Source organism: Camelus dromedarius, chromosome 7, assembly GCF_036321535.1.
Source record: "Camelus dromedarius isolate mCamDro1 chromosome 7, mCamDro1.pat, whole genome shotgun sequence".
Taxonomy (NCBI): Eukaryota; Metazoa; Chordata; class Mammalia; order Artiodactyla; family Camelidae; genus Camelus; species Camelus dromedarius.
This window is the reverse complement of record NC_087442.1, coordinates 75369582-75396094: the sequence shown is the minus strand read 5'-3', so window position 1 is coordinate 75396094 and position 26513 is coordinate 75369582. Positions and strand designations below refer to the sequence as shown.

General features: G+C 36.3%; 1 long non-coding RNA gene across 1 annotated transcript in view; it reads left to right on the top strand.

Annotated features, from left to right (window-relative positions):
- Positions 1-25868, top strand: part of LOC116153952 (uncharacterized) — a 44344-nt gene extending 18476 nt beyond the window's left edge. The window contains exon 6 of the long non-coding RNA XR_010381730.1: positions 24213-25868. This is a non-coding gene — a long non-coding RNA (uncharacterized LOC116153952). The remainder of the gene's footprint in view (positions 1-24212) is intronic.
- Positions 25869-26513: the final 645 nt, after the last annotated feature.

Sequence of the window (26513 nt, the reverse complement as noted above, 5' to 3'; positions counted from 1 at the left end):
TTAAATTAAATCACTAAAGAAGTTTTCTTGAAAGACGAGTAATAAAATCTCTGTCCTGAAATTTCCTATTGAGAAAAACAAACCTGTAAACCAACCTCAGTTGTAACATAAGTAATCAAAAGAGGATGGGCCTTTAGAATGTGAGTTGAGTATGCATTTAACGTTGACAAGGAGAGCTTGCTAATTCATGGAGTACTATATTGGAATGTGAATATTCACAATATAGTTTGTTTTCTTTGTCAATTGACTTTAAACAATACTCGGTTTGTTTAGACTCCAAAGTCTAGACTAAGATAATTTAGATTTTTAAATATCTTTCTTATACTATTAATCTATAAAAGACAAAGGGAAATGTAACTCAATTCTTTTTCACATTAGAACAGATTCCAAGTGGGTTGAGTACTAAGTACATGTTAAGAAAATGTGAAATTTAACTCTGTTTCTAAGGGAGAAGTCTGTTGAATATAAACCTGTGAGGCTACATATACAAATATCCTCCAAGTGTTCCTTTGCCCAATCACTATCTTTGAGAGCAACAACAATCAACTCCTGACATTTTGTCTTCTAGATTTTGGTTGAAAGCAGAATCATTGACCAGTTAAACAAGTGTAGAAGCTGGAGTTACGTTAGAACCCTGTGCCTCACATATCTGTGTGAGTAATTTGTACTCTCATCTGTATCTCCATAATCAAGCATTTCATACAAGCCCTGTCTGCTAGCCACTACCCTCTTCTTTCAGATTATTGGGGCACCCTCTCTCAGGTCTTCCTCCAAAAGCCTGTCATCAATTCTGAACGCTAAGATTCAGAGACAACATTAGACAGTGGGAAAGTGCAGGATTTGGAGTAAACAGATTTAGATTGAAATTCTCCTGCCAGTTACTAGCTGTGTGATCTTAATTTCCTTAACATCTTTGATCCTCAGTTTTCTCATCCACAGAAAGAGGATAACAACAAAACTTTGCTGAGTTCTGGTGAAGATTAAATAAATTGATATATTAAGCACCCAAACACAAGGTTTGTCACATTTTAGACAACCAACAAATGTTAGTTTTATTTCTGTCTCCTTCATGAGGTTTCTCATTACCCAGTAATTCAGAATGCAACCTGAGTTATCAGTGAATTGGTCCCATGGTCCTTTCTTTTGTCATCCCATCCCTATTATCTTCCCAAATAGTCAGCACCCTCCATAGCCTTCTTTCTTTGTCCACTGAAGCCTGCTTACCTGGAAAACCTTCATTCATCTCCAGTTCAGAGTCTAACTCACCTAAGAGGTCTTCTTGATTAAATCAGAATTTGACTTGTTTACGAGGTTCTTTCCAACATTTTTAACATTTGACTTTAATGTTAACCATGCTGCTTTGTACAGAATAAATACATAGAAGTATCTTTTGCCTGTTCACTCATTCTGTAGCACATAGCAGGCAAACGGTTGGTAGGAAAAATATGTTAATCAAATGCATAAATTGTTCTTACTAACAGTTTTCTGTGAGTGAAGTCAGAGGTGCAGAGAGGCCCCATAATGAGATAACAGAGAAAAGGAACAAGTCATAATTCCTATGCATTCAACTCCAAGCAGCTGTGATTTTTAACTGATAGAAATACCAGTTATGATTTACTGATAGCAAATGATATTTGACCCTTAAAGAAAAATACCTCTCCAGAGAAGTGTCCGTCGCTACCACATGGTAGAAATTCATTGAGAACTGAGCCACTACTGCCCCCTAAAGCCCATCCAAGATATATCAGGACACAGTACAAAACGTTTTGCCTTGATATTCTCAGGAAGAGGTTTGTTTCATTGCCAGAAGACCCGTTGATTGTCTACCAAGCATCCTCGTCCCACTTCCCACTTCACAGTGGAACTTTGACTTTATGCTGGGCATCCACAAAATGCAGCCCATGTGACTCAAGAGAAGGTGACTGCAGCCCAGCCCCTAGATGCGCTTTAACTAATCTAAAGCAATCATGCTGATCTCGTGTCTCTTACCTGGGTTGGTTAAGTAACCTGGCTTAAGCAATCAGCTCATGGCATTCTTTTGGTGATGGGAACCTGTGTTGGGCCAAATCAGACTGAAAGTAAGGAATTTCATTGCATAACTGGGGGAGAAACTCTCATTCATTCTGCTGGATATAAATGAGGAATCATGTACCCTTATTACTACTGACACCTATGCTCTGATCACTGAGGGAATCTGTTGTAAGAAGTCCACACTGTGGAAGGCAAAGCAGTGAGATGTAAAGAATATGGGGCTGAGGCTCCTTTGAGCTACTTAAATCAGTTAACCCTCAAGCCCTATCTGCACTGGACTTTTATTTTGTGGGATAACAGACTTTATAATTGTTTAAGTCAGTTTGAAAACATTCTGTTAACAGTACTGAAAATGGAAACAAATGAAATAATAATGAATCCTTAAGGTCTTGTTGATTTCCAAGCTTAAGGACATTACATAAATACACATTCTTGGATGGTACATTGCCAAGGAATATTCTCTCAGCCCACCTATGAATAGAAATAGAATGTGCCTTTTCAGATTTAATTTCTTATTGGGCTGTTTAGCTTTCTATACAAGAGCTTCTTAATGTTGAAGCCCATGGGTCTGTATTCAACCAGCAACATATATAATTGCTGTATTTGACATCTCTGAGTTCCTTGCCATAAAATTCTTTCCCCCAAAGTTTGGCTCCCCTCTATTTAAAAACATATCCTCAAATCCAACCAGAGCATAATAGTTATTTTTATTGAGCTGCCCATTAGTGTGATGTCATCACTATAATTTCAAGATCCTTGTTCTTTTTTTTGTAGAAGTGCCAAAACCATTACTTCAATTCCGTTCTACCCTCTTTATATTGCTCCCCTCCGATGAGCAATAACTGTCTTCTAGTATGAAGATTAGTAATACCTGAGCGATTTGTTTGTTTTTAAAATTAAGAACATGGTAAAATGTTTCTCCAAAAATAATTTTCCCAAAAGAGGGGACTTGAGAGTTACTCACAAGAATATTTAACTTTTTTGTTTTTGTTTAAATGACATTCTAGAAAGCAAATTAATGTAAGCATATCTTGGATCATTTGTATCTTATAATTGAAAACTGCCCCAGATTTCACTGCCTGAGTTCCTGTTTGTGCTTCCAATAGAGGTGATGCCAAGCGACAGTCTTGAATTGTTGCCAGGACTGAGAAAACACTGGTGTGCTTGACAACCTGAGGTTGTCTCCTCACCAACAGAAGGCCAAACGGTGTCACAACAGGCCATGTGAACTAGGTTTCTCCATAGTCTAATTAGAGATAAATAGAGGGAGAATTGAATCATCAACTTGCAGCTGCCATACTTTAAGGAACTTTCATCTTAGCACTCAATTCCATATTCGTGTTGCAAGCAGGATTCAGTTTCAAACCTCATCATTTATGATATAAAATTAAAGTTGTTAGCTGGCTTGTTTTTGTAGCTTTGCTTATATTTCATCAAATTTATTTCATATAGATGAATATATAAAAACTACAAGCCCATAGTGTTTCTACCTTGTTTACCTAAGTACACATTTAGTAACATCTCACTTATCCCTTACTAGGTGCATGATCTTGGGCAAGATAAATAACCTCTTTGTTCCTCGGTTTCCTGATCTATACAAAAGGGGTAATAATATTATTTACTTCATTAGATTTTATGAAAATTAAATGATTTAATATATGTAATGAATTCAGAAGTGTACATGAAATTGAAGGAAGCATTCTGGGTTAGATCTACTCTAACCACTACTATGTTTTTACTACTATTACAAATAAAATAATTTAAGCCAAAGCTGAAGATTCATCAGGATTTTTCCCTTTTATAAGAATATGCTAGAGTTTGATGTCTTCCTTTTCTCAGCCATTGCTACAGAGCTTAGCACCAAATTGTGGCTCATGAATAGCAAGAGTGAGGTTATTATGTTTTCTTTGGCCTTATTTTTGGTTCCATTTATGCTCCCATCCATGTTTTCCTTTCTTCTTTGCTCAGACTTAATTGAAGAGGACTTGTTGCACTTTATGTGTCCCTTAAAGCTATCTTAAGTCTTTTTGGAACCGAAGGTGTACATAAAAATCAATAAAAATACATATCTACTCTTAGATTGTGTGAAAGTAGGCATTTAATAGGCAGTAAGGCTCACTGGGACATATTACCACATACAGGAAGGATCTCAGAACTCATTTCCTGGACTGTGAGATATTTTCTCAGGAGTAGGAATATAATATAATTGACCACAATTATCTTCTGTCTGTTGTGTGAATGTTGCAAATGTTTATTCTATTTCTGTAAAAAATACCCTTATGTAGTATTTTTTTTAACTGTTTCACAGTGATTACATTTAGGAGGCACAATGTTTGTCTATATTTTATTTAGATTTCTAAATTTTTGATAATTTCTTTATTTTTCTTGAGAAGGAAATACACGTGTTCATGGTGAAAATGCTATGATTCAGGTCCAGAAGAGCAGAGTATTATTTGTGATGACAGTTATAAAATTTCCCTTTCCTAATCTTTCTTCTCTGTTTTCTGGGCCAGATTTTAACGTCACATATTTTGTACTGAGATAAATGAATACCGTGTAAGAGATTTTTTAGCTGCCTATTAGAATTTGTTAAGTGAGATGTGAGATAGCAATTCATCAGGTGTTGAAATTTGCTACTTATAGTCCTTGGAAAAAAAATATACCTACCACTGTATTCAGAAGTATTTTGCTTTTAAAGCAATTATCACTTTGTGTTGGCGGCTGAGATGGGAGAGAGAAAGGAAGTGATAACTTTACTTAAAAGTGTCATCCATATCCACAAGGACCATTATTCTCCAATTTAAATTCTCTACTCAACCTGACATTCAACTCTCATTTTACTTATTTTTTTCTTCAATGGTATTCATTTGATATGTGATTTATTAAGACAATGTAAATAGGAAAATTGAACTTGAGGACTTCCAAATAATAAATATCTTTAAAGTGTTTCTTTGTGCTTCCCCACATCCAGCCAGTTCAGATATTATATCATGACTTATTTAAGTAATTGATTTCTTCTTTTATTAATTATTATAATTTCTGCCTGTCGGACTTGCCCGGGAATAACAGCAGAATATTTACCCTCTCAATATTGCCATATGTTCTTTATGTGATCAGCATCTACCTTCTGCTGGTAACATAAAGTTAGATATGTACAAAGGACGTTTCACAGTGTCCTTGTAAAATGCAGTTACCAACTTGAGGTTTCCTTGGGTCACGTAAACAAAAAATAATTTTGATGCATAGAGATTTCTGGTTCTCTCCCATCTGTGAATTGGCCTGATGCAAAAATGACATGTGGTAGGGTGATATGAATAGTTTTAATAGATGTATATGATGTATTTACCTACCTCTTTCCTCTGCATTTCATGGATTATTATTTCAGTATTAAATATGCCCCTCCCAGCTTCCTTGGAATCCTAACAGCAAAGCTTTTAAGTTCAAGAATATTTGAAAAGAGTTGTGAGTAAGTAAACCAAGTGAATGTGTCTGTATCGTATGTTTTGATGAGTTCCTCTCCTATTGGCCCTGATGATCTATTTGAAATAGACATTCTTCCTAGTTCTGAGTCATCCTTTAAAATTTAAATATTTCTCGAAGGGTTATATCAAGCTACTTTCGATTGCTGGAATTAGTTTATCAAATTTTGATACTAACAGCCTTTCTCAATGTCCAGATAAAAGCAAGTATTTTATAATGTCTGATTTTTAAGAATAAGAGGATAGTCTACACATTATTTGGCAATTGTCTTCTCACATAACATTACGTGGACATCTCTAAAGAGTAACAGATATAAGTCTTACTTTTTTCTTTTCACAGCTACACAGTATTACTTAGAACAGACATACCATAACTAACTGAAACCACAATGTTGTAATAAGTATCCTTATATAGTAGTTATACAGTCTCACACTTTTTACTTTGATAAGATAGATTCCCAAAAGTAAAATTAGTGATTAAAAGGGTATGTGTGTATTACATTTTATGTGATATGGCCAGATTTCAAAAGTGTAGCAATTTACCCTCAAACACCCACCAGCAATGTCTGAGGGTGACTTGTCTCCTCATATCCTCTGGATTTTATCATTCTTTGTAATTTGCCTACTGCTTTTACTTGTATTTGCACAGTAGGCTGAACTTTTTTTTAATGAATATTACCCAGTTGAATTTACTCTTTCATGAATTCGCCATTCATATCCCTTACCCATGTTTCTATTGAGTTGCTTGTCTATTAATATAATTAATTGTTAGAATTAGTTGTGTATTGGTGGTAAAATTGGTCATATATGCTGCAAATATATTTTCCTAGTCAGTGATGTGAGAGGTTATCTAGTGTAGTGTCCGGTTTCTGGAGACAGAGTATTTGAGTTCAGATTCCTAGTTTATTATTTATTGGTTGTATGATCTGGGACTATAAATTCATCATCTGAAATATAGGGAAGACAGTAGTACCCAATGTATAGGATGGGATGAGGATTAAATGAATGAATAAATGTAAAACATGTAGACTAGCACCTGGTGGACAAAAACCAATCTTTTTATTTACTAGTATTATTTTTCTAATATATTTTACCCTAAAAACCTTTAAGATGTTATATAGGATCTACATTTATTAGTTTGCTTAGTGGTTCCTGAGTTTCCTGTCTTGCTTATGAAGATTTTCTCTGCCCCATGATTATGAAAGCTAATAGCTTAATTTTTTTCATTTAAACTTAAATCCATATATAATTTATTTCTGTATATAGAGTGAGATAGGGAATTAATCTTGATTTTTTTTCCCCTAGATGACTAGTCTACTGTATTTGCAGTACACAATAAATAAGCTCTACTTTCTGCTATGAATGGAATGCTACTTTTGCCATTTATCACTTATCTATACTTGGTGGTCTTTCTTTTACTCTATTTTATTGTAGTAGCATTATATTACATTTACTATCTGACAAGGCAAGCCCCATATCACAGTTCTCTTTCTCAGAGTCTTCGTGGCTATTCTTGGATGCTTTCAAATTGACCTTTAAAATGTTACTCAGTTCTAAAATATCTATTCATGAATTGAATTAAATTTACATATTAATTTTGGAAATACAACATTTTATGATGTTAAAACTCCTCATTCAGGATCAGGGTATATCATTCAGTTTGTTCAGGTCTTGATTTATGCTCTTTAGTACAATTTTATATTTTTCTTCATATCTATTTTGTCATAATTATTGCTGTCATGAATGATATTTCTGTATCTTTACTTTTATACTATGCTATTCTACTAGTTACTGCCAGTATAAAGAGAAACTAAGTATTTTTATAGATTACTTCAAAGCCATTCATTTTTTATACTATTAACTTATTAAACTAGTTTCTTGGAGTGTTTATGTCTATAATCACGTCCTTCAAAAAAGAATATTTTAAAAATTTCCAATATTTCTATGAATTATTTTTTCTTACCAATGCATTAGCTCTAAAATGATGTTGAATAATAATGTTGATGTGGACATTGTGCCTTGTCCCTAATTTTAACAGAGGTGGCTTTAGCATTTTACTGTTTAGTTTGATCCTGGCTCTTGGTTTGTGGCAAACAGTCTCTATCATATTTTCCTTCTACTTATTTTTTATTTGAAAGGTTTTAAAGTTAAGAATGGATGATGAATTCTGACAAATCTTGTTCTGTTACACTATTGTTATATTCCTAACAGTATTCATTTTTATACTCAATTTGTTGGTTTAATGAATTATCTTAAAAGATTGTTTAATATTGAACTATCCTCACATACCTATAATAAACTTAAATTATTATTTGATTTCATTTGTTGCTAGATAAGATTAATATTTTACTTGAAATTTTGCATCTATGTTCATAAGCAAAACTGATTTATAAGTTCTTGCTTGTACTATCTGTTAGGTTTTGTTAATAAGGTGTTGCCATCTGTATAAAGTGGAGATCAGCACATTTTTCTATGAGTTAGTGTACATTAAATAACATGAACCATCAGTTTTTTAAACACTACATTTATCTATATAACTGCCTGGGCCTTTATCTTTTCTTAAAGGTGTATCTTTAGTTATCTTCTGTGATGATTGCGCTGTTTAGTTTTTCATTCTTTTTTTAGGCTAGCTTTGGTCATTTGTATTTTGGTGGAAAATGACCACTTCCCCTTACATTTTAAATTTTATTGCTATAGGGTTGCACAGATTTTCCCCACAATTCTCATAATTCTTCTGTATCTGTGGTTAAATCTCTCTTTTTAAAACCATGTATATTTTGCTTTCTTCATTTTTTATTAAATTGACCTTTTTTTTTTCTTAACCCACTTTTTTTTCAGATTGTTTTTCAAAGAAGAGTTAATTGAACTGAAAAGGGTAGGACACAGACACACAGGCAGAGAGGAGGGTAAATGCATGGTGGGAAGGAGTAGCTGGTTCTCATCTCAATCTCACAGCGTTTGTCTGTAATTCGTACTGTAGGGCTTGGACCGAGCCATTGCTTTCTAGCTAGCAGGTTGTCAGCGGTCGCTCAGTGCAGTGCTGGGATGACAGAGATTTCAGCTAATGTGGCAACTCGAATAGATTAAAAGCTGCTGCCTGCTTTTCTACACTGAGGAAGACGCTGAAACCATGTTTCTGTCAATAGATTTTGTTATTAGATTTGGGTCCACTTTTACTTACCACCTAGGCTTGGCATATTGTAGGCAGTCAACCAATAATTGTTTAAATGAATGACTGTCTGTTGAGTGCTCTTAAACACACTGGGCCTCATCATCTGCATCTCTAGGAGGAAATGGCAGTACCAACCGCATGGGTTTAGTTTGAGGAGTAGAAAAAATGAGTGCTTGTGCATGCAAGTGTTTTCCCAATCATAGAACGTTATAAAGATGTAAAATTTATGACCTAATACTATAGTACTAAATTTTGTAAAATTAGACTGGTGGATTGCTAAGTCATCTACTGAACACTTACTGTGTTTTTATTTCCCTGACTCTGGTTTAATAGTTTAACATTCAATAATAAGCAATTTAGAAAATATATTTCAGCACCAATGGACTTCTCACTGGAATTTGGGTTAGCATATAGGGTTTGCCTAGTACATGGTTAAGATGTGACCTCAGGGCTTCCTCAGTCCCTGAACTTCATCTTTTGTATATCTTTTTTATTTAGTAATTAGGTCAAACAGTATATTTGACAATAAAACCACATGTTGAGTTAACATATTCTGCTCTCATGTGAGATCTTAAAATTTCATCTTCCAGGATAATTAAGAAAATTATTCTGATTACTGAATCTTTGAAATGTGATTTTCTTCTTCTCTAACTTGAGATTTCCTTGTTTGTATCTAATTTGGCTAAGAAAAAAAAAACACATCATTTTGGCTTCAAGCTCTCTAAAGAATACTAACAATCGGATGCCTAGAATGACTGTAACAAAATAAATACCTCCTAGATGACAAAATCATGCCGTTTTATCAACAGCAAGTCCTGGGAGGTGCAGTCACTAAGCCAGGGCCTTCAAAATCTTTGAGGATTTACATATGATTTCCTCTCTTAGAGAATCTGTCATACATGCTCACTTTAAACCTCGGTGAACCAATTGCTTTATGTATAAATCAGAACAATAGTTGTCCTAAATGAGACTAGGCATGTATACCAAATATTAGCAAAACTGAAAATGTGGTGATAAAAGAAGTTCCTTCCTACTTTTAATGTTACATCTTAGTATAGCCTCCATTTATCTACGAGCAGGGAGCACAGTTGTACTGAAGGTCATTTTGAGGTCAACATTATTTTTCAACAATAACACTTGTCACAGGCCTCTCTTAAGTTGGTAGTTGTTGCCATTTTCCCCTCTTTTTTTCTTTTCCTTTGACCTGGAAATCCCAGGGCAGGCATTGATGACCTTTATCAGGCCACCCTAGAGTTAAAGCCATGACTCATTCTCAAATTCAGAAAAAGAGAGCTCAATGATTAACAGAGGCAGGGAGAAGACCGTGGTGGGAGCCGATTATTGAGTTCCCAGAAAGTGCTGCTTGTTGACACACAAAGGTTAGGGTTTTAGTATCAGCAAGCAAAGCTGCTTGATCCCAACAACTTGCCAGCCTCTGTCACCCTGTGTATGGACCAGCTTGTCCTCCCAGGTCAGAGAGCGTGGATCCTTTAAACACAGGGGTATGTGGTCCTCACTGTGGGCATCTGGTTTCTGGGCCTTCTGACCAGGAAGCTTCTCTGACCTCACCTCATGTGGAGTCTCTGAACGGCCCATTCTTGGAGCAAATCTTCTCTCAGGCACTTTAAATGACTCTGGGAAGAACCATAACTTACCCACTGGAGGAGCATCTGCAAAATAAAGCAGGGTGGCTAGACTGTATTTCCACGAAAGTAAAAGAGAGGAAATCAACCCTTATGTTACATATGACACATCTGATAGTCAATCTAAAAACATATGGATGTTTTAATTCTGGGAGTATTTCAGTGTACTATCTGAGAGCTGTGCATTATAAGAGCATAAAGTGTTGTCTTTTTGCCAGCTTTCTCAGCCTGTGACACCCCCAGAGATGTAAAATTAATCATAACAAATAGAGAAAATAATTAATTATAAATTTTGAGTACCTTTGACTTGTATTCTATCTTTACTGAAAAAATAAGCAGCTAGTGGTTTACATTATTGTATGCACCTTAAGTTATAAACTCTTATAAAATGGAAGGAGATTTTTGTGATCATCAGTATTTCAAAAACACTTCAGGTAAAGGCTATCTAGAATAAACATATACAAGTGAATCAAAGACGTTGTAAACCCACCTTGCAGGCAGTACTTTGGTGAACTAACTAGGAGTTTTTCCAGAAAGGAGGAACAATGTCTTACTAAAATTTTTGTGAGTCTTATTTAAAAAAATTTAATATGAGAAAAGCCATTAACAAAATCTGTCTTATAATTGAAAAATCTAACTTTAAAAGTTATAAAACTCATCACTAGTAAGGTATGATTGCACATATTTGTTTCCCATGTTAGTGCAAAATAATAATAATGGTAATAATTTTAAAGGCTTCATTTTGGCCAAATTATTCATATACGTGATTCATGAAGTACAAAAATAATATTTTTAAAATAATCATAACTACCATTTCTTTTAAATGAGCATATAACTTATAGTTCGTAGACTTATTAAATTGGGTCAAAACTATATTATTAGATTTTTGAGTTTGTGAATTCTCATGGAAAAAAACTTCACAAGCCCTCTAGAATGATCAGAACCAAAGAGGGCTGGCAGTGCATGGAAAAGGACTGTGGGTTTTGTCAGAAATAGTTGGTTATAATCTCAAAATCTAATGCAGGTCACACCATTTGTACCATTCAATTGTTAATAAAATTAGGTGGATTTGAGCACCTTTAGTCATGGGTACAGATTCATTTACATATCTTAGTACAGAAGCTACAGCATCGGTCTTATTATAAATACCTTGCCTCACATTTTAATGTGAAATGTGTGATATTTAACACTTCCTGTATGAATGACATAAATGATAGAGAATTTGGCCGAGTTAAGGCTTTTAAAATTATTGTTATTACTTTTAATCTTAGTACCTGCACCTTCAGCAGCAATTTTGTCAAGCCATGTTTTAATAATGACCAGTTTTATAACTCTTAAAATGTTAAGATTTTGTATTACAAGGCAAGTTTGTCAATGGCTTTTCTCTTATTAAATCCTCTAATAATGAACAATGAAAGTTCCATTAAACTATTAGGAAATAAGATATATTATATTATATATTGGATTGTGTAATGCTGAGAAGTTTGTCTTGAACAGAATTTTTAGACCTTTCCCTGGTTTTGAGCAATATCCATATTAGAGTCATTAACTGAAAAATTAAGGCAAAAATATGCCATTGTATCCAGTATGTGAAAAATAAAATCTCGTAATATCATAGGCATGGAAGTTGCTTATCATTTCACATTTAGTGCTTTGTTTGAAACTGACCCATGACCCATTTGAGATCAAAGTTCATGCAACTGGCAAGTAATGGTGGCATTATTGTGTGTGTCTCTGACATGTGAAGTGCACAAAAAAGGAATTCATAGAGATAAATTGCTTGGCATGAACAAGTCCCCTCTAATCCTTTAAGATTCTCTCAAATTCAAATGAGGATAAAGCATTAAAGAAATAAATTATTAAAGGTAGCCAGTTTTATTCTTTTTTTCTCTCCCCAAAGTTTTGGGATTCCTAGTTCTTCAATATTTTTATTCTTTTCAGAGTAAGTTTCATGGTCTAAGACCTACACATTTACTAAACATAACAGAACGTTAGCAGTGGAATAGGACTATATTTCAGCTATGTGATGTGTTAAATAGGTCTTTATGTTTAGGCTTAAACTCTAACTATGATTTGCTATATTAGGGGGAGGGTGTCACTGGAGGGAGACAAATTCACAATTGGAATAGAATGTTTCCTGTAATCTGCACATAGTCAAAATTACTTCTCTGCACCTGTGTATGCCATGCACACGCCAGGCCGCTAAAGAGGGAGGTGTACCCCTGGAATAAGAGAACCCACTTCGTTGTATAGGATTCCTACCTCTTGCCTCTCCAAGGCAAGGGAATGAATTAAGGAGGGATGAGCAAGGTTTCCCTTCTCTCTTTAGCATCATTTTCCAAACTGAGATAGAACTTCTTATATGGCCTCTGAGGGGTGGCCGTTGGAGAGAAAAATCAGAGGAGGGTGAGGGCTGTCTGTTCAGGTAGATACTCAAAGTTCAGAGTTTGCTGTTGGGGTCAGCATGGCTAGGAGGGGCACTATTTTTGGAATCCTAAGCCCTTGGTTTAATTTACAGCTCTGTTACTCAGTAGAGACATTGGTCTTGGTTAATCAAGTTCTATTGGAACAAAACCGTGTCCGCTGGTCATATATTGCCTGTGGCTGCTCTCACAATACAACCGTACAGTTGAGTAGTTGCAAAAGAAATGGTATGGCTCAAAAAGCCAAAAATATTTGCCATCTGGCTCTCAACAGAAAAGTTTACTGACCCCTGATCGAGACCAAGAGTTAGGATAGCAAACTGATGAAACTCATTGTCACTAAGATGCAGATGGCCAACATCTCTCTAGTAACCACCCTGAGGGATGTTAACCTATTTAAAATGTTCTTAAGACAAAATTAATTACAGTTAGGTGAATAAAATCTCGGTGGATACTTGACAAATATGTTTTAGTAGGTACCCTTCTCAATGGCTCCCAGGAAGTGCCTACATCTTCACTTATTTGCTCACTTCTCTGTTTACTCTGCTTGTATTGCCCTTTCCACACCCACACCTTGGACATCCATTAATTCCTACTTGTCCTTAAGACTGAGCCCAAGTCTCCCCTAAGACATTTATTCCCCATTGAAGCACTCCCAACACCTCTGTCATCCTATTATTTTTCTTGCTGACCCTCACAATGCTTATTATTCATTTTATCAAAGTATTTATCACACTATATTATAATTACTTGCCTGTATGTTTCTTCCATTAAACAACAAACTCCTTGAGAGCTTGGACTGTCTCTTTTTACTCTTATATGCCCAGGACTTAGCATAGTACTTAGCATACAGTAGGTGAGTGATATTAATGATTCCATATTTACTAATCTTCCTCAGTTTAACCCCTGATAAGCAAAATTCTCACTACTTATTTCCTTGGGAGGAATGTTTATAAGTAGAGAACCTCCTTAAAAAGTTTCCTTGAATACTATGAAAAGAAATTGGGTGGATATCATCTACAGTTATATCCTGGTAGAGAAAACTTTCTTAATTTTTGAGCACTTCTAGTAGCTGTTGAATTCCAAGATAAATTTTTTTTGTGGTGAAAGTTCTCAACAAGGTCATAGGCTCAGAAAATATGGATCATAGTTTTTTATAGGCCCAAGTATGTCAAAATATTGATAATGTGGGGTAGTATTTTCTCAAGAATGAAATGTTCCTGAATAATTTTCCCATTACGTCAGTACACAGCATTGAATCCAACAGTATTAAGCAAATTCTTCTTTTTTATTTACCTTTACTGGGAAGATTTACAGAATTATATATTATTCACGTAGGACTTCATCATGGAAATAGTAGACTGAGGACCCAAATAGGAAACACCATTTTTATTATTTAGTTTTATGGAACATGGGAGTCCTGGCCTCTATTTTATAATGGTCCAGATTTTTCTTGATGAAAGTTAAATTTTACCTTACCATGAATGTTACTTCTGAAAACCAGCCCTGATCAGCACTTACCATTAAGGCGAAGAATCCATTCAGACTATAATCAGACATCTGGCAGTTACTAGAGAAATATATGTGACGCTTAGAATGAACCTCCACTGCCAAACAATGGAAAGACATTTCAATCTGCAGTTTTTACAGTGGACATTTGTTGCTGGCTCTGCTTCGTGTTTAGCTTCCCCTTTTTTGGTACATTTTCTTTCAGAGACCCACTCCTTCCTCTCTCATGGTGTGTGTTGTTTCAGCAAGCCTAACTATACCCACTCTGCTGACAGGGCCCATCGGTATTTCCTCCATCACAGTGACTGTTCAGGGAATGGCGCATAACTCTAAGCCAATCAATGAGACAGTCCTGTAGTGATAAATATGCCCAGACCTGCCAAGGGCTATCATGTTGAGAGGGCCTGCTCGAGAGTGAAACCACTGTGGGAAAAAACAGGGCTGAGAGATGGAGAATGAGTGGAGTTTAGGCAGCATTACTGAAACTTTGCCCAAAGCTAGGATCTCCTTTGGATGTTTCAGTTTTCCCAACCACTAAATAGCTTTTTTGGACTAAAATAATTTGAGTTGGGGTCTCCGTTGCTTACAATCCAAAGGTTGTATCAACTCCAATCTACAAACAATAGTGTAACGATATTTAAAAGTTACCTGGAAAACATGTCTGGAGAAAGTCCAAGGAGTTCAAATAATAGAAAAGTAAAGGAAAATATAAAGTGAATGAACATTAAACATCTCTAAAAGCATTTTGAAGTTAGTTTCAAAAATTAGACAAATTCTCAACTGGGAATGATAAATGAGAAAAGAAGTCATTGTATTTTCACTTTCCATTTTTTAATTTCACAATTCTGAATATAATGTATTTTAATCATATTTTTGGCGTTAATATTTTGAATATTGCAATTGATATTTAAGTAGAGGCTTTACTTTTTCTTTGATTACATATTTTTAAAAGGGTTAATTCATTCTTTAAAAATGTATTATAAAATATTGAATACATATGGAAACACAATGGAAACAGAAAATATAAAATAACAAAATAACATAACCAGTACTTATGTATCTATCAGTCTAAGAAATATATCATTGCAAGTAGAGTTGAATCCCTCCTAACCCCTCCCTGGGTAAATCCCGCTCCTTCCCTCCTGGAGGTAATTACCATTCCGAATTTGTTGTCATCCTCATGCATTTCTTCACATTTTACCATATATGTATGCAGACCTAAACAACCAATAGTGTTATTTGGCAGGTAACTAAGCTTTACGTAAGTAGCAAAATACAGTGTGTATTTTCTCTGGCAACTTGCTTTTTAAATTTACATTATATTTGTGAGATTCATTTATGTCAAAATGAGTATCTCTCCTTTGTTCATTTCTACTACAGTATAGTATTGCATTTCAAGTTTTTAATAGGTTAAGGACCCAGTAGAGGGTGGGAGAAATCTATGAAATAGAATTTTCACCGACCTTTAACTGAAATTTACATTTCCTTCAATTATAAAGCAGGCAACCAACCATAGTAATATGTGACTATCAACAATAGAAATCAAAGATATTTCCATATCACATTTATATGCAATATAGAGATCTTGAAATACAGACTAAGCTCATTGATTTTCAACATTGTTAGTTGCTTATCCAGCTGCTATATCTAATTATTGAATGGGCTAATGAAAACATACATTACTATAACTTTTTAAGTATGCTTATATTAACCATATTCCAACATAATTTTTTTTTATAAACCTATGTATTTTACTTAAAGGCATTAAAATTGTTTTAAACATTATTCTGAGAAGAGCTCCGTTGGTTTTTATCAGACTGCCAAAGAGGTCCTTGCCACAAAGTTAAGAACATTTGCTCCCAAGCAATTCTACTCCTAGGAATCTACCCTGGAAAAATGAAAATGTGTGTCCTTACAAAGACTTGTATGTGAATGTTCATAGCAGCATTATTCATAACAGCCAAAGAGTGAATGAGTCTATTCGTACATTAGAACAATACTTTAGAATGAGAACTAACTGCTGATACATTCTACACCATGGATGAACTTCAAAAACAGTATGCTAAGTGAAGGAAGCCAGATACAAAAGACTACAAATTTTATAATTTCTTCTATATGAAATACCCCAAAAAGGAAAATCTATATATAGAAAGTAAACAAGCGGTTTCTTGGAGCTGGGGATAAAGAGATGGGATGAACTGCAGATAGGCAGGAGGGATCTTTCTTGACATGATGGAAGTGTTCTACAATTGAATCATGGTGATGTTGCACGACTCTAGATTTACTAAAAGTCATCGAATTGTATGCTTAAAGTGGATGACATTTATGGTATTTAAATTAAACCTCTACGAAGCTTTTAAAGAAAAGCAAGAACCTTTGTTTGATCACATGACCAGATCATTTATTTATTATTACTCTTAATAGTTATTTAAGTGGTTGCCATTTTTTGCTTTTGCTATTAATAGCAGTATTGCTATGAGCATTCTTAAACATGTCTCCTTCTGTATCCACTGGGCATGTCTCTGTGGTATAGCCAGGGGCAAAATTATTGTATTGCCTCTACTTTATTAGACATTGAAATTTTTCTTTCTAGATGGTCACAACAATTTATATGCCAGCAGCAATGTGTAAGAGTTCCTGTCAATTCATAGCCTCACCAATCCTTGTTATTGTCAGACTTTTAACTTTTGACCAAGTAGTAAGTATGAAATGGTACCTTGTTTTAATATGCTTTGCAATATTTTTTTTCATCTGGTGTGAGACACTGGTGTTTCTCCTTCTGAGACCCAAAGTGGGATAGTATAGTGATTAGGATTTAAGTGACATTCTGTGTAGGTTTGAATTATGTTTCTACATTTTCCAGATGTTAAGTAACCTGGCAAGATTATTTTATAATTTTATCCACACATAACTTCATATTTTTGTTTTAACTTATTTCTAGAGAGCGTATTTTGTTCTTGTTGTGTTGTTCTTCTCTGAGTAGTATCCCTTTATATTTTCCCCTGTTTTCCATGTAGGTAATCAAATAACTTGCAAAATTTACAAACTATTAGAATGACTATGTGAGTTGCAAAAATTAGTTGGATTTTTATGCAGAAAAAATGTCTCATAGCTAAACTGAAGAAAACCAAAGGTAAAGCTACAATCTTAAAAAGAGCCAGAAAAAAAGTAAATTATTTTCAAATATGCAGCAGTTTACAGTTGACTTCTCAAGAGCAACAATGAAAGCTGAGAGATAATATAACAAAATCTTCAATATGCTGAAAGAAGTTAACTGCCAACTAAGAATTCAGTATTTTTCCTTGCCAAACCTTAGATATTTTATTTCCTTTTTTTTTCTGTTCTTATTTCAGCTGACTAGGGCCTCCAATACAGTGTTAAATAAAACATGATGGAGGGCATCTTTGTCTCATTCTTGTTCTTAAAGAGACTGTTTTTAACATTTCACCAACAAGAATAATGTTCTTTGTAGAATTTTTTTTTGTAAATATCCTTCATTGCCTTAAGAGGTTCCTTTCAATCTCATTTTGCTCTGAGTGCATCATAAACAGATGCTAAATTTCCTATATCTAAATGGTTCTTTAATTTCTTTCTTTAATTGTTGACATAGTGAAGACCTTTTCTAATGTTAAATTATCCTTTGAGTCATAGAATGAACCCAACTTGGTAATCCTGTATCATCTTTTTTATATTTTGCTGGATTCCATTTGGTAGTAGATTATTTAGAAGTTGTGCATCTTTATACATGAGTGATTAAGGCTGGTCTATACTTGTCCATTCTCATGTTGTCTTTCTGGGCTTGGCAAGTGACACACAGGCTGACTTCATCTTCCATTCCTGACCCCTCAAAGTGGTCACCCTTCTGCAGTGTAATCTGTACGCATCCATACATACTGAACATGATGTCTAACTAAATTCTTATTAATAAAGACTGAAGTTAGTCAGTATGCTCCTCTTGAACACTCTAACTCTGATTACACCAGCCTCAAATTAAATTATATGTATATGTATGTGTGTGTGTATGTATGTATATATATATTCCATAACTTTGACTTTTAAATTTCTGATATGTGCATTTATTCATTACTATTATTAATCATTATTACCATTATTCTGCTCATTTTTTTTTAAAAATACCACTTCATTAAGGTATAATTGACTTGATGGGTTTGGAGATAAGTAAACAACCATAAAATCATCAGTACAATCTGTGCCATAAATGCACCCATCACCTTTCAAAGTTTCTTCCTGCCCTCATTATTTACAATTTTTTGTGTGATAAGAATACAACATGAGATATGTCCTCTTAGCAAAATTTTAAGTGTACAATATAGTATTATTTCTTGTATCTCAAGCCTTCCTTCACTGTATATCATATACTACATAATGAAAATTAAAAGTGAAAACCCAATGGGCAGGTTAATGGAAGCTTAGACACACAAGTGGAAAGAGAAAATTAATCAACTAGAAGACAGATCTGAAGAATTTCTCTCAAATGCAGTATAGAGAGACAAATGGACAGAAAATACAACAGGTTAAAATATATGGAAAATGGAGTGAGAAAATGTAGTTTATATCTGAACAGAGTTCTAGAGGACAAGACTAGAGAGAGAATACAGAGGCAAATTTCAAAAAGTAAAGCCTCATTCACTTCATCCTAATCCCAGCCTTGTAAAGACCCTTACCTTGTTTACCTCCTTCTTCTGATGTACTGCCCAGTCTCCTTATTAGCCAACTTACCCAGAAAACAGAAACAACGGGCACCCTGGTTGGGCCATCTGCATAGGTCAGCATCTCAAGAATAATTCATAGTGGAGAAGAGTAGAGAACAGATCTAGGGGGAGCAAATGAAAGAAATCCAGCACAAAATTTTCTTCTACCAGTTTAGAAGTTTTGCTTTTCACATTTAACATCTATTTTAGCAGTTGATTTTTTTGTCTGTAGTGTGAGTAGATTTTAATGTTAAAAATATCTAAAAACTTCAACAAAATGAAAAGGCAACCTACTGAATGGGAGAAAATATTTTTAAATCATATATCTGATATATCCAAAATATATAAAGAACTCATACAGATCAATGGAAAAATCTTAGTCTGATTAAAAAATGGCCAGAGGATCTCAATATATTTTTTTTAACAAGCAAGATGAGCATAAGGCCAATAGGTATAGGAAAAGATGCTCAACATCACTAATTATCAGGGAAATGCATAATGCATATTAAAACTACAATAAGATATCACCTCATGCCTGTAGAATGGCCATTATCAAAAAGACAAGAAATAACAAGTATCGGTGAAGATGCGGAGAAAAGGGAACCCTTGTGCACTGTTGGTGGGAATGTAAATTGGTGCAGCTGCTATGGAACACAGTATGGAGGTTCCTCAAAAAATTAAAAATAGAACTACCACATGATCCATCTATTTCAATTCTGTGTATTTATCCAAAGAAAACAAAAACACTAATTCAAAAAGATATATACATCCCATGTTTCATTGAAGCATTACTTGCAATAGCCAAGATTTTTTTCTTTTCATTTTTATTTTAAAGGGAAAAAAACAGTGCAAAACCCCATTTTCCAATGTCACCCATGTCCACCCCCAGGTCACCCCCTTGGCTTGGGGCCGAGTCTTCCTCCTGCTCAGAACCCGCTCCCTTCTCATGCAACCCCATAGGGGCTTGAGGTTCCACTTCACTGGAGTGCCAGATCCCAGGGGGACTTGAGGGAGATAAGAAATGAGGGGGCAGCCCCTGATCTCCCTGCTCCTCCTAAGTCTCTGGCCATGGCACCAGGTACTCATCTTGGCCCTCCTGAACCCTTTCCTGACCACTTTACTAGCCTAGGGGAAAACCTGTGTGTCCATTGATGGATGAATGGATAAAGAAATCACGGCATATATATATATTTATATATACAATGGAATATTATTCAGCCATAGAAAAGAATGAAATCTTGTCATTTGCAGCAACATGGATGGACCTCAAGGGCATTATGCTAAGTGAAATAAGTCAGACAAAGACAAAAACAATATGGTCTCTCTTGTATATGGAATCTTAAAACAAAACAAAACAAAACAATCTCATAGATACAGAGAACAGATTGGTGATTGCCAGAGGTGAGGGGTTGAGGGTGGGTGAAATGGGTAAAGGGAATCAGAAGGTACAAACTATCAGTTTTAAAGTAAATAAGTAAGTCATGAGTATGTAAGGTACAGCATGGTGATTATCATTAATAATACTGTGTTGCATATTTGAAAATTGCCAAAAGAATAAACCTTAAAAGTTCTCATCACAAGAAAAAAAGTTTTGTAACTGTATATGGTGGCAGATGTTAACTAGACTTAGTGTGGTGATTAATTCACAATATACACAAATATCAAATCATTATGTCATAACCTGAAACTAATATAATGTATGTCAAACATGCCTCAATTTTAAAAATACAGTAAAAAAATACAAAATATGTAAAAACTGATACAGCATGGGCACAGTCAACTGGAAACAATTTCCCACTTGTCAGAAATGATACTGCCTGTTCACGCCGGGTAAGGCCATGCCTATGGCTTAGGTACAATAGCTAAATATTATATCTCATCACAGGTGGGTCCAGGTCTTGTGGAGCACAAGACTTATATATAATTTAGAGGTCCTCTTTAAGAGAAATAATAAATTACGTGTCAAAGGAAATGCTTGTTAAGAACGAGAAAAAATTACAACAAAGTACAAATTTTTAAAAAGGTAGCAAATAACACAAACATCACAAAATCTCAGAAAATTGCATGTTTTTATTAATGAACTGCCTGCCTCACTTTTATAATACTCCTTTTCCTACATTTTTGGCTGCATATTCTTCAGTAAACTGCTTCATATGTCATAGACTTCTTATATTTTAAGGAGTCTTCATGAATTTTGAGGGACCTTCATAAAGTCATCCAGGTAGAACATCCATTTTGTATTAACGGACACGTATGTCTTGTTAAGAGAGTTTACAAACAGAATAATAAAAGCAATCCTTTAGTCTTGCAATAGCCCAGATAAGATCTCATAGTGGCTTAACCATTTAAAAACTTGCTTTTTTCCCCCAAATATCTATTTGAGAAGCTCTTGTGTCATTGTGTGATTTTGTTCTCTATAAATATTAATGGGACCACTATTCTGAACATTTTTTTTTTTACAAAACTCTCATTAAATGGTGTTGAGTGAAATTATTCATCTGACCAGAACAAAAAGAAAGATCATGGTGTTTATCCATGTCAACAAATTTGTCAGATTGAAGCTGCTTCAGACCTTCATTTATGTCCTATTGAGCATATATGTTGTGTTTTTCTTTTTTTATTTTCACCTTCCTTCTCATCTTCATTTCATGTTTGGGAGGGTACTAATTCTCATATTTTAACTCTTCCATTGTCATTTTTATCATCTATTTTTTATTGGCTATCTTGATTTTTTTTCTTTATCTTCAAAATATTGACCATCAGACTTTTTGGTTCCTATTTTTATGTAGTAAGATAGTTTTTTACATTTTAAAACTTTACCTCATTTTCTTTTTTCTTTTTCTTTTTGGACATTTCTTAGCATACTCCTTCCTCATCATATTTGAATTTTGGTATAATTAACAATTATGAAAAACATATCATTAATTTGAATTTATGGCATACCAGAAGCAGCCAAATGCAGTTATCAAATGACTCACACTAGTACTACGTATCTAGTCCCACTGATAATTATGTTTAGATATGTCACTGGAATGCTGGTCTCTTCAGGCCATTCCACTGCACCAGTGACAATTTTGTGTACTGCTTTTTCCAGAACCAGCAGACTGTCAGAGCAAGTTGCATCAGACACACTATGTGACACAGTAGATTGGGAGTGGTGAAACATAAGACTTCACTTACAGAAGTACTTACTGTTTGTGGTGGTACTATAGGTTTATACCCTTTGAATATAGGAATTCTAGTTAAATTAAATTACATTTCAGGTGATCCTATCAAAAATATAATAGAGCTGTAATTGTAAACACTGCAATATTTCATGTATTTCTGACAGAAGAGAACTTACATTTTGAAATATCTTATGATTGAAAGAATTTTCCAGACTACCTTCTGGCTCTCTGCATTTCACACTTCATTACCCTTTCACTATCCACATATTTCTGGTGCCAGGGGCCATAGGACATGGTCTATGATATAACCTCTAATCTGCACCCACAGATCATGACGCCAGTTAGGTCTGCAGAGCGGACAGTAAAGGTATTTCTGGAAGTCATACTTTACTTGGCCAGCAGCTAGCAATAACTTAAGTGAACGCACAGTGTCTGCAAACCACATCAAAATACTCAGCTAAACTCAAATGCAATGAATCTCCAAATCAACTTTCCTTAAGCCATATCTGAAAAAATGCTCACAGCTGCTCCAATGACAGTCTACACAAAGAAATGTGGTGGAGAGGTAGTTAGGACAGAAAAGGACAATGATCTTAACCAGTGCAGTCAAAATATCTAACTCTGCAAATTTTACAAAAACATATGACTATGTGAACCCATTTCTTGTCCCTTCTCAAGGCCTTGAAAGAAGCTCATGCGAGTGACAGTTCCTATACTTAAGCCTGTGGCCCTAGGTGGGAGGCTGAGGTTCCATTTTATTGTTTTCCTTATGGAGAACCAATTGTTTCAGCACATTTATTGAAAAGTCCATTTTTCCTCCCCTTTTGATCTGCAGCCCCAGCTGCTGTATATTGTTCCCATGTAATTGGGAAGCCACATTCACACACGCCTCACGGCACGTGGTTCTTGTTTCCCCTCATGGTTGGTTTGTTTTTATAATGTCCTGGTCTCTTAGTGATCTTCTTTACTTTCTATCAGCCCAGTAATGTAAGAAAATTTTGTTTTATGCTGGATCTAGTTGTTTTATAGGAACTAAGTCTTCCAGAATGTCTAATATTCTATACTGTCAGAGTAGATGTCTTTGTCCTTGGAGTTCTAAATTTTGGTTATCAGATTTTTCATTTTGAGAATGCCTGGTCATTCTCAATGGTTTCTAAGGACACTTAAATATAATTTTTTTGGTAGACTAGTTGCTTCTTAAAAGAGACTAAATGCTCTTTTTTTTTAAACATTTTTTATTGATTTATAATCATCTTACATAAATGCTCTTTTAATTAAAAAGGAATCTTACCCCATTTTAAAACTCCCTTTCCCACAGATTTACCTGTTTTCACCTCTGACATTACTTTTTATTTTTTGCAAGTTTTCTTATATAAACCAAACAAATTTTCTTGAAGAGCACTTATCTATTTTTCCATTAGTTTGAATTTTTGTAGATTTTGTGGACCAGACAAATATTCTTGAAGATGTTTATTATAACAGCTCACTAAGATGAAGTAAGTTTCTACTAAGGTCACTAAATGGGTGAGCACATGAGCTGGGAAACTGGAAGTTCTGAATTATAACCTGGTTTGCCACCTTATTGTGTGACCTAAACTGCTCACTAGGAAGATATTCCCAGTGTTCAAGGTGATTCTATATCCATCTTGTGTATCTTCCTGATTTTTTAAAAGATTACTAAAAAATATCAATGGTAACCAGTTGAATTGGATTCCATGAAGAACGTCTCAGAGGTGTGCGAGCTTGGGCCTCTATAACTGTAAGAAACACATGTTAGTCCAAAGGACTGCTGAGTGGAGTGTACAAGCATCTACAACCTTCTTAAGCAGCTCAACACCACTCAGGGCACTATTTAAACAGTCTCTGTGCCTGTTAATGAACAACCATGGGGCTGTAGCCACAGATCCAAGCCTGCGTAGTTAAGAGTATAAAAGTCACCCAGATGCACATAGCGAAGTCATGTTGTAAAACTTAAGAAAGCACAAAAAAGGGGAAGATTGGAAAATAAACTTGTTCACATAAATTGAATGTTAAGAAAGACTTGCTGAGAGATTGATAAGAGAATACTTCTTACAGAGTGAAAAGCGGGTGACCTCCTGGAAACTGAGGACCTTCTGGGAATTAGATGCCAACTGTGTCCTGGATCAAGTAACAGTGCTTTACTAAAGACATTTTACTTAAAGCTGTGACCTTAGGACCAAGCACGACCATATTTGATCCCAGGCTTCTCTTCTTGCTGAGTCCCTTGACAACTTGTATGAATCTCAACTTTCTCTTCTAAAAAATGAGGATAATTATACCTACTTCACAGGCCAATGTAAGGATTAAATGAGATAATCTGACAAAAGAGAAGGAATAGTTCTTGCCACATCCTTCTAACAGCATCAACATGCATTCATTCCTTGTGGTGGTTCGGTTTGCAATGGCTAAGTGCTGGGACTCTGGAATACGACTGCTCATATCATTGCTCTCTCACAATCACAGCTGTCTGACCTTGGACAAGTTACTTGACCTCTGCTTCAGCTTCTTCATATGTAAAAATGTACTATTAATAGTACTTTCCCCATAGGGTTATGAAGATTAAAGGAGTTAAAATATGTTAAGTACTTAGGCCAGTGCTTGGCACATAAGTAAACATTTAAAAAATGTAAGCTAAAGACGTTCAATAGTTTTGGATTCTTTCTAGTAGTGATTGATTTTGTCTTAGGTTCCATTCACATAACTGGACAGGAAGGAAGCCGTGGTAACAGCCTTGCCGGCTGAGGGCGGGTGTCTTGTAGTTCTGTATGAGGCAACATTGCCTGCCTGCAGGGAACAGGTGGTGGTGGCGGCTTCCCCTCTAGCCAGGGTGGTTATGTATGGTTCAGGGCAGTTCCGGGTGAGAGCCTTGAGAGCCAGCAGCCAGGCTGCCTGACAGCCAGCTTTTGTTACTGACCTGGTCAAATTAACATTTCTGATTGTTTCCTCCCTTGTGAAATGGGGATAATTTTTGCCTCTCTGGGTTGTGTGAGGATTAAATGAGGTAATTCACCTACAGTCCAAAGCCTGCACCAGCACAGAGCTAGCCGCGGTAAAGATGATTACATCAAATATATACAGCAGTTGAGCCCACGGGGATTTTGAAGGAAGGGAAACCAGAAGACAGCTCGAAGTGGCCCTTCTATCTATCTGAACTCAGCCTGGTAAGAGGGAAAAAACCCAATCTCTTCCTTTTGCAACGAAGTGACAACAGAGGTCTCCCCGCGGAAAGACTCCCCTTGTCTTTCACACTCCCCTCGCTACCCACCCCACCAAATGCAGGCAAAGACATCATCCCTTCCAGTTTTACAATCTACTCATTTCTGTACGTGCAGGTTTATCTGAGCTTGGTGGCAAGCCAAGGGTGGGTGGGGAGAGGCATCAAAACCTGGCAACCCCGCTCCCCCATCTCCGGATGCCGCAGGGCTCCTGCCAGCCGTCCTCGGTTAAAAACGTGCTTTTTATTTCTCTTCCCCGCAGCCTCCTGTGCAGCAGCTCATTACCGCTCGCTTCAATCACCGCTGCCAGCATCTCCCCAGAACGTTTTCCCCTCCCCCCATTTCAGGGACATTGGTCGTAGCTGACATTTAAAGAAAATAAACACCGATTTTAAAAATTACAACCATCTCCGCCTGAAGAACCCAGCAGCAATGAATAACTGAACAGTCCAGGGAAGAGCGCCTGTCGGGGCTCAACTCCGCCAGCCCTTCCTGCCACACAATTCCCCACACCCAAGCAGCACAAATCACCATTTCCAGGCACCACTCAAGGCTGCCAATTCTACTTTCGCTTAATCTCATTTTAAATCCGGCTACAGATGAGGCTCGGGCGCTGCGGCGAGGAGCTGGGCGGGGGGCAGTGGGAGGGACGCGAGGCCCGGGTGGGTAGGGAGCGCAGGAGGCCCTCGCGGTTCCGGGCCGCTGGCGGATCCCCAGAACAAGTGCGGGCCGCCCCGGCTCCGAGGCGGGCGAACCCCGAGGGGCGCGGGGCGCAGCCTGCGCAGACAAAGAAGCCGGCGCCGGCTCGCGTCCCCACTGACCCCGTCCTTCCCCCGCGTCTCCTCTAAGGAAAAAGAGGGAAATCTGAGGGCCAAAGGAGGCTGTCCTCTCCTTTTGCTCCTCCAGACAGCTGGGCGGGAGGGTCCGCTCTCGGAGGTTTTTAAGACCCTCACAGCAGATTCGCGGACCCTGTGGCCCTCGACCACCCCTAGCCAGCCTGGCTCGCGTCCTTCAGCAGACCCTCCGGGTGCGAACTGGGCGCCGGCGTCCGGGCCCCGGGGAGGCGTGCACCCAGCGCACGCGTGCGCCCCGCGCAGCACGAGGTGCGGCGAGCGAGCCTGAGAGGGCGGGGGCCGGGCGG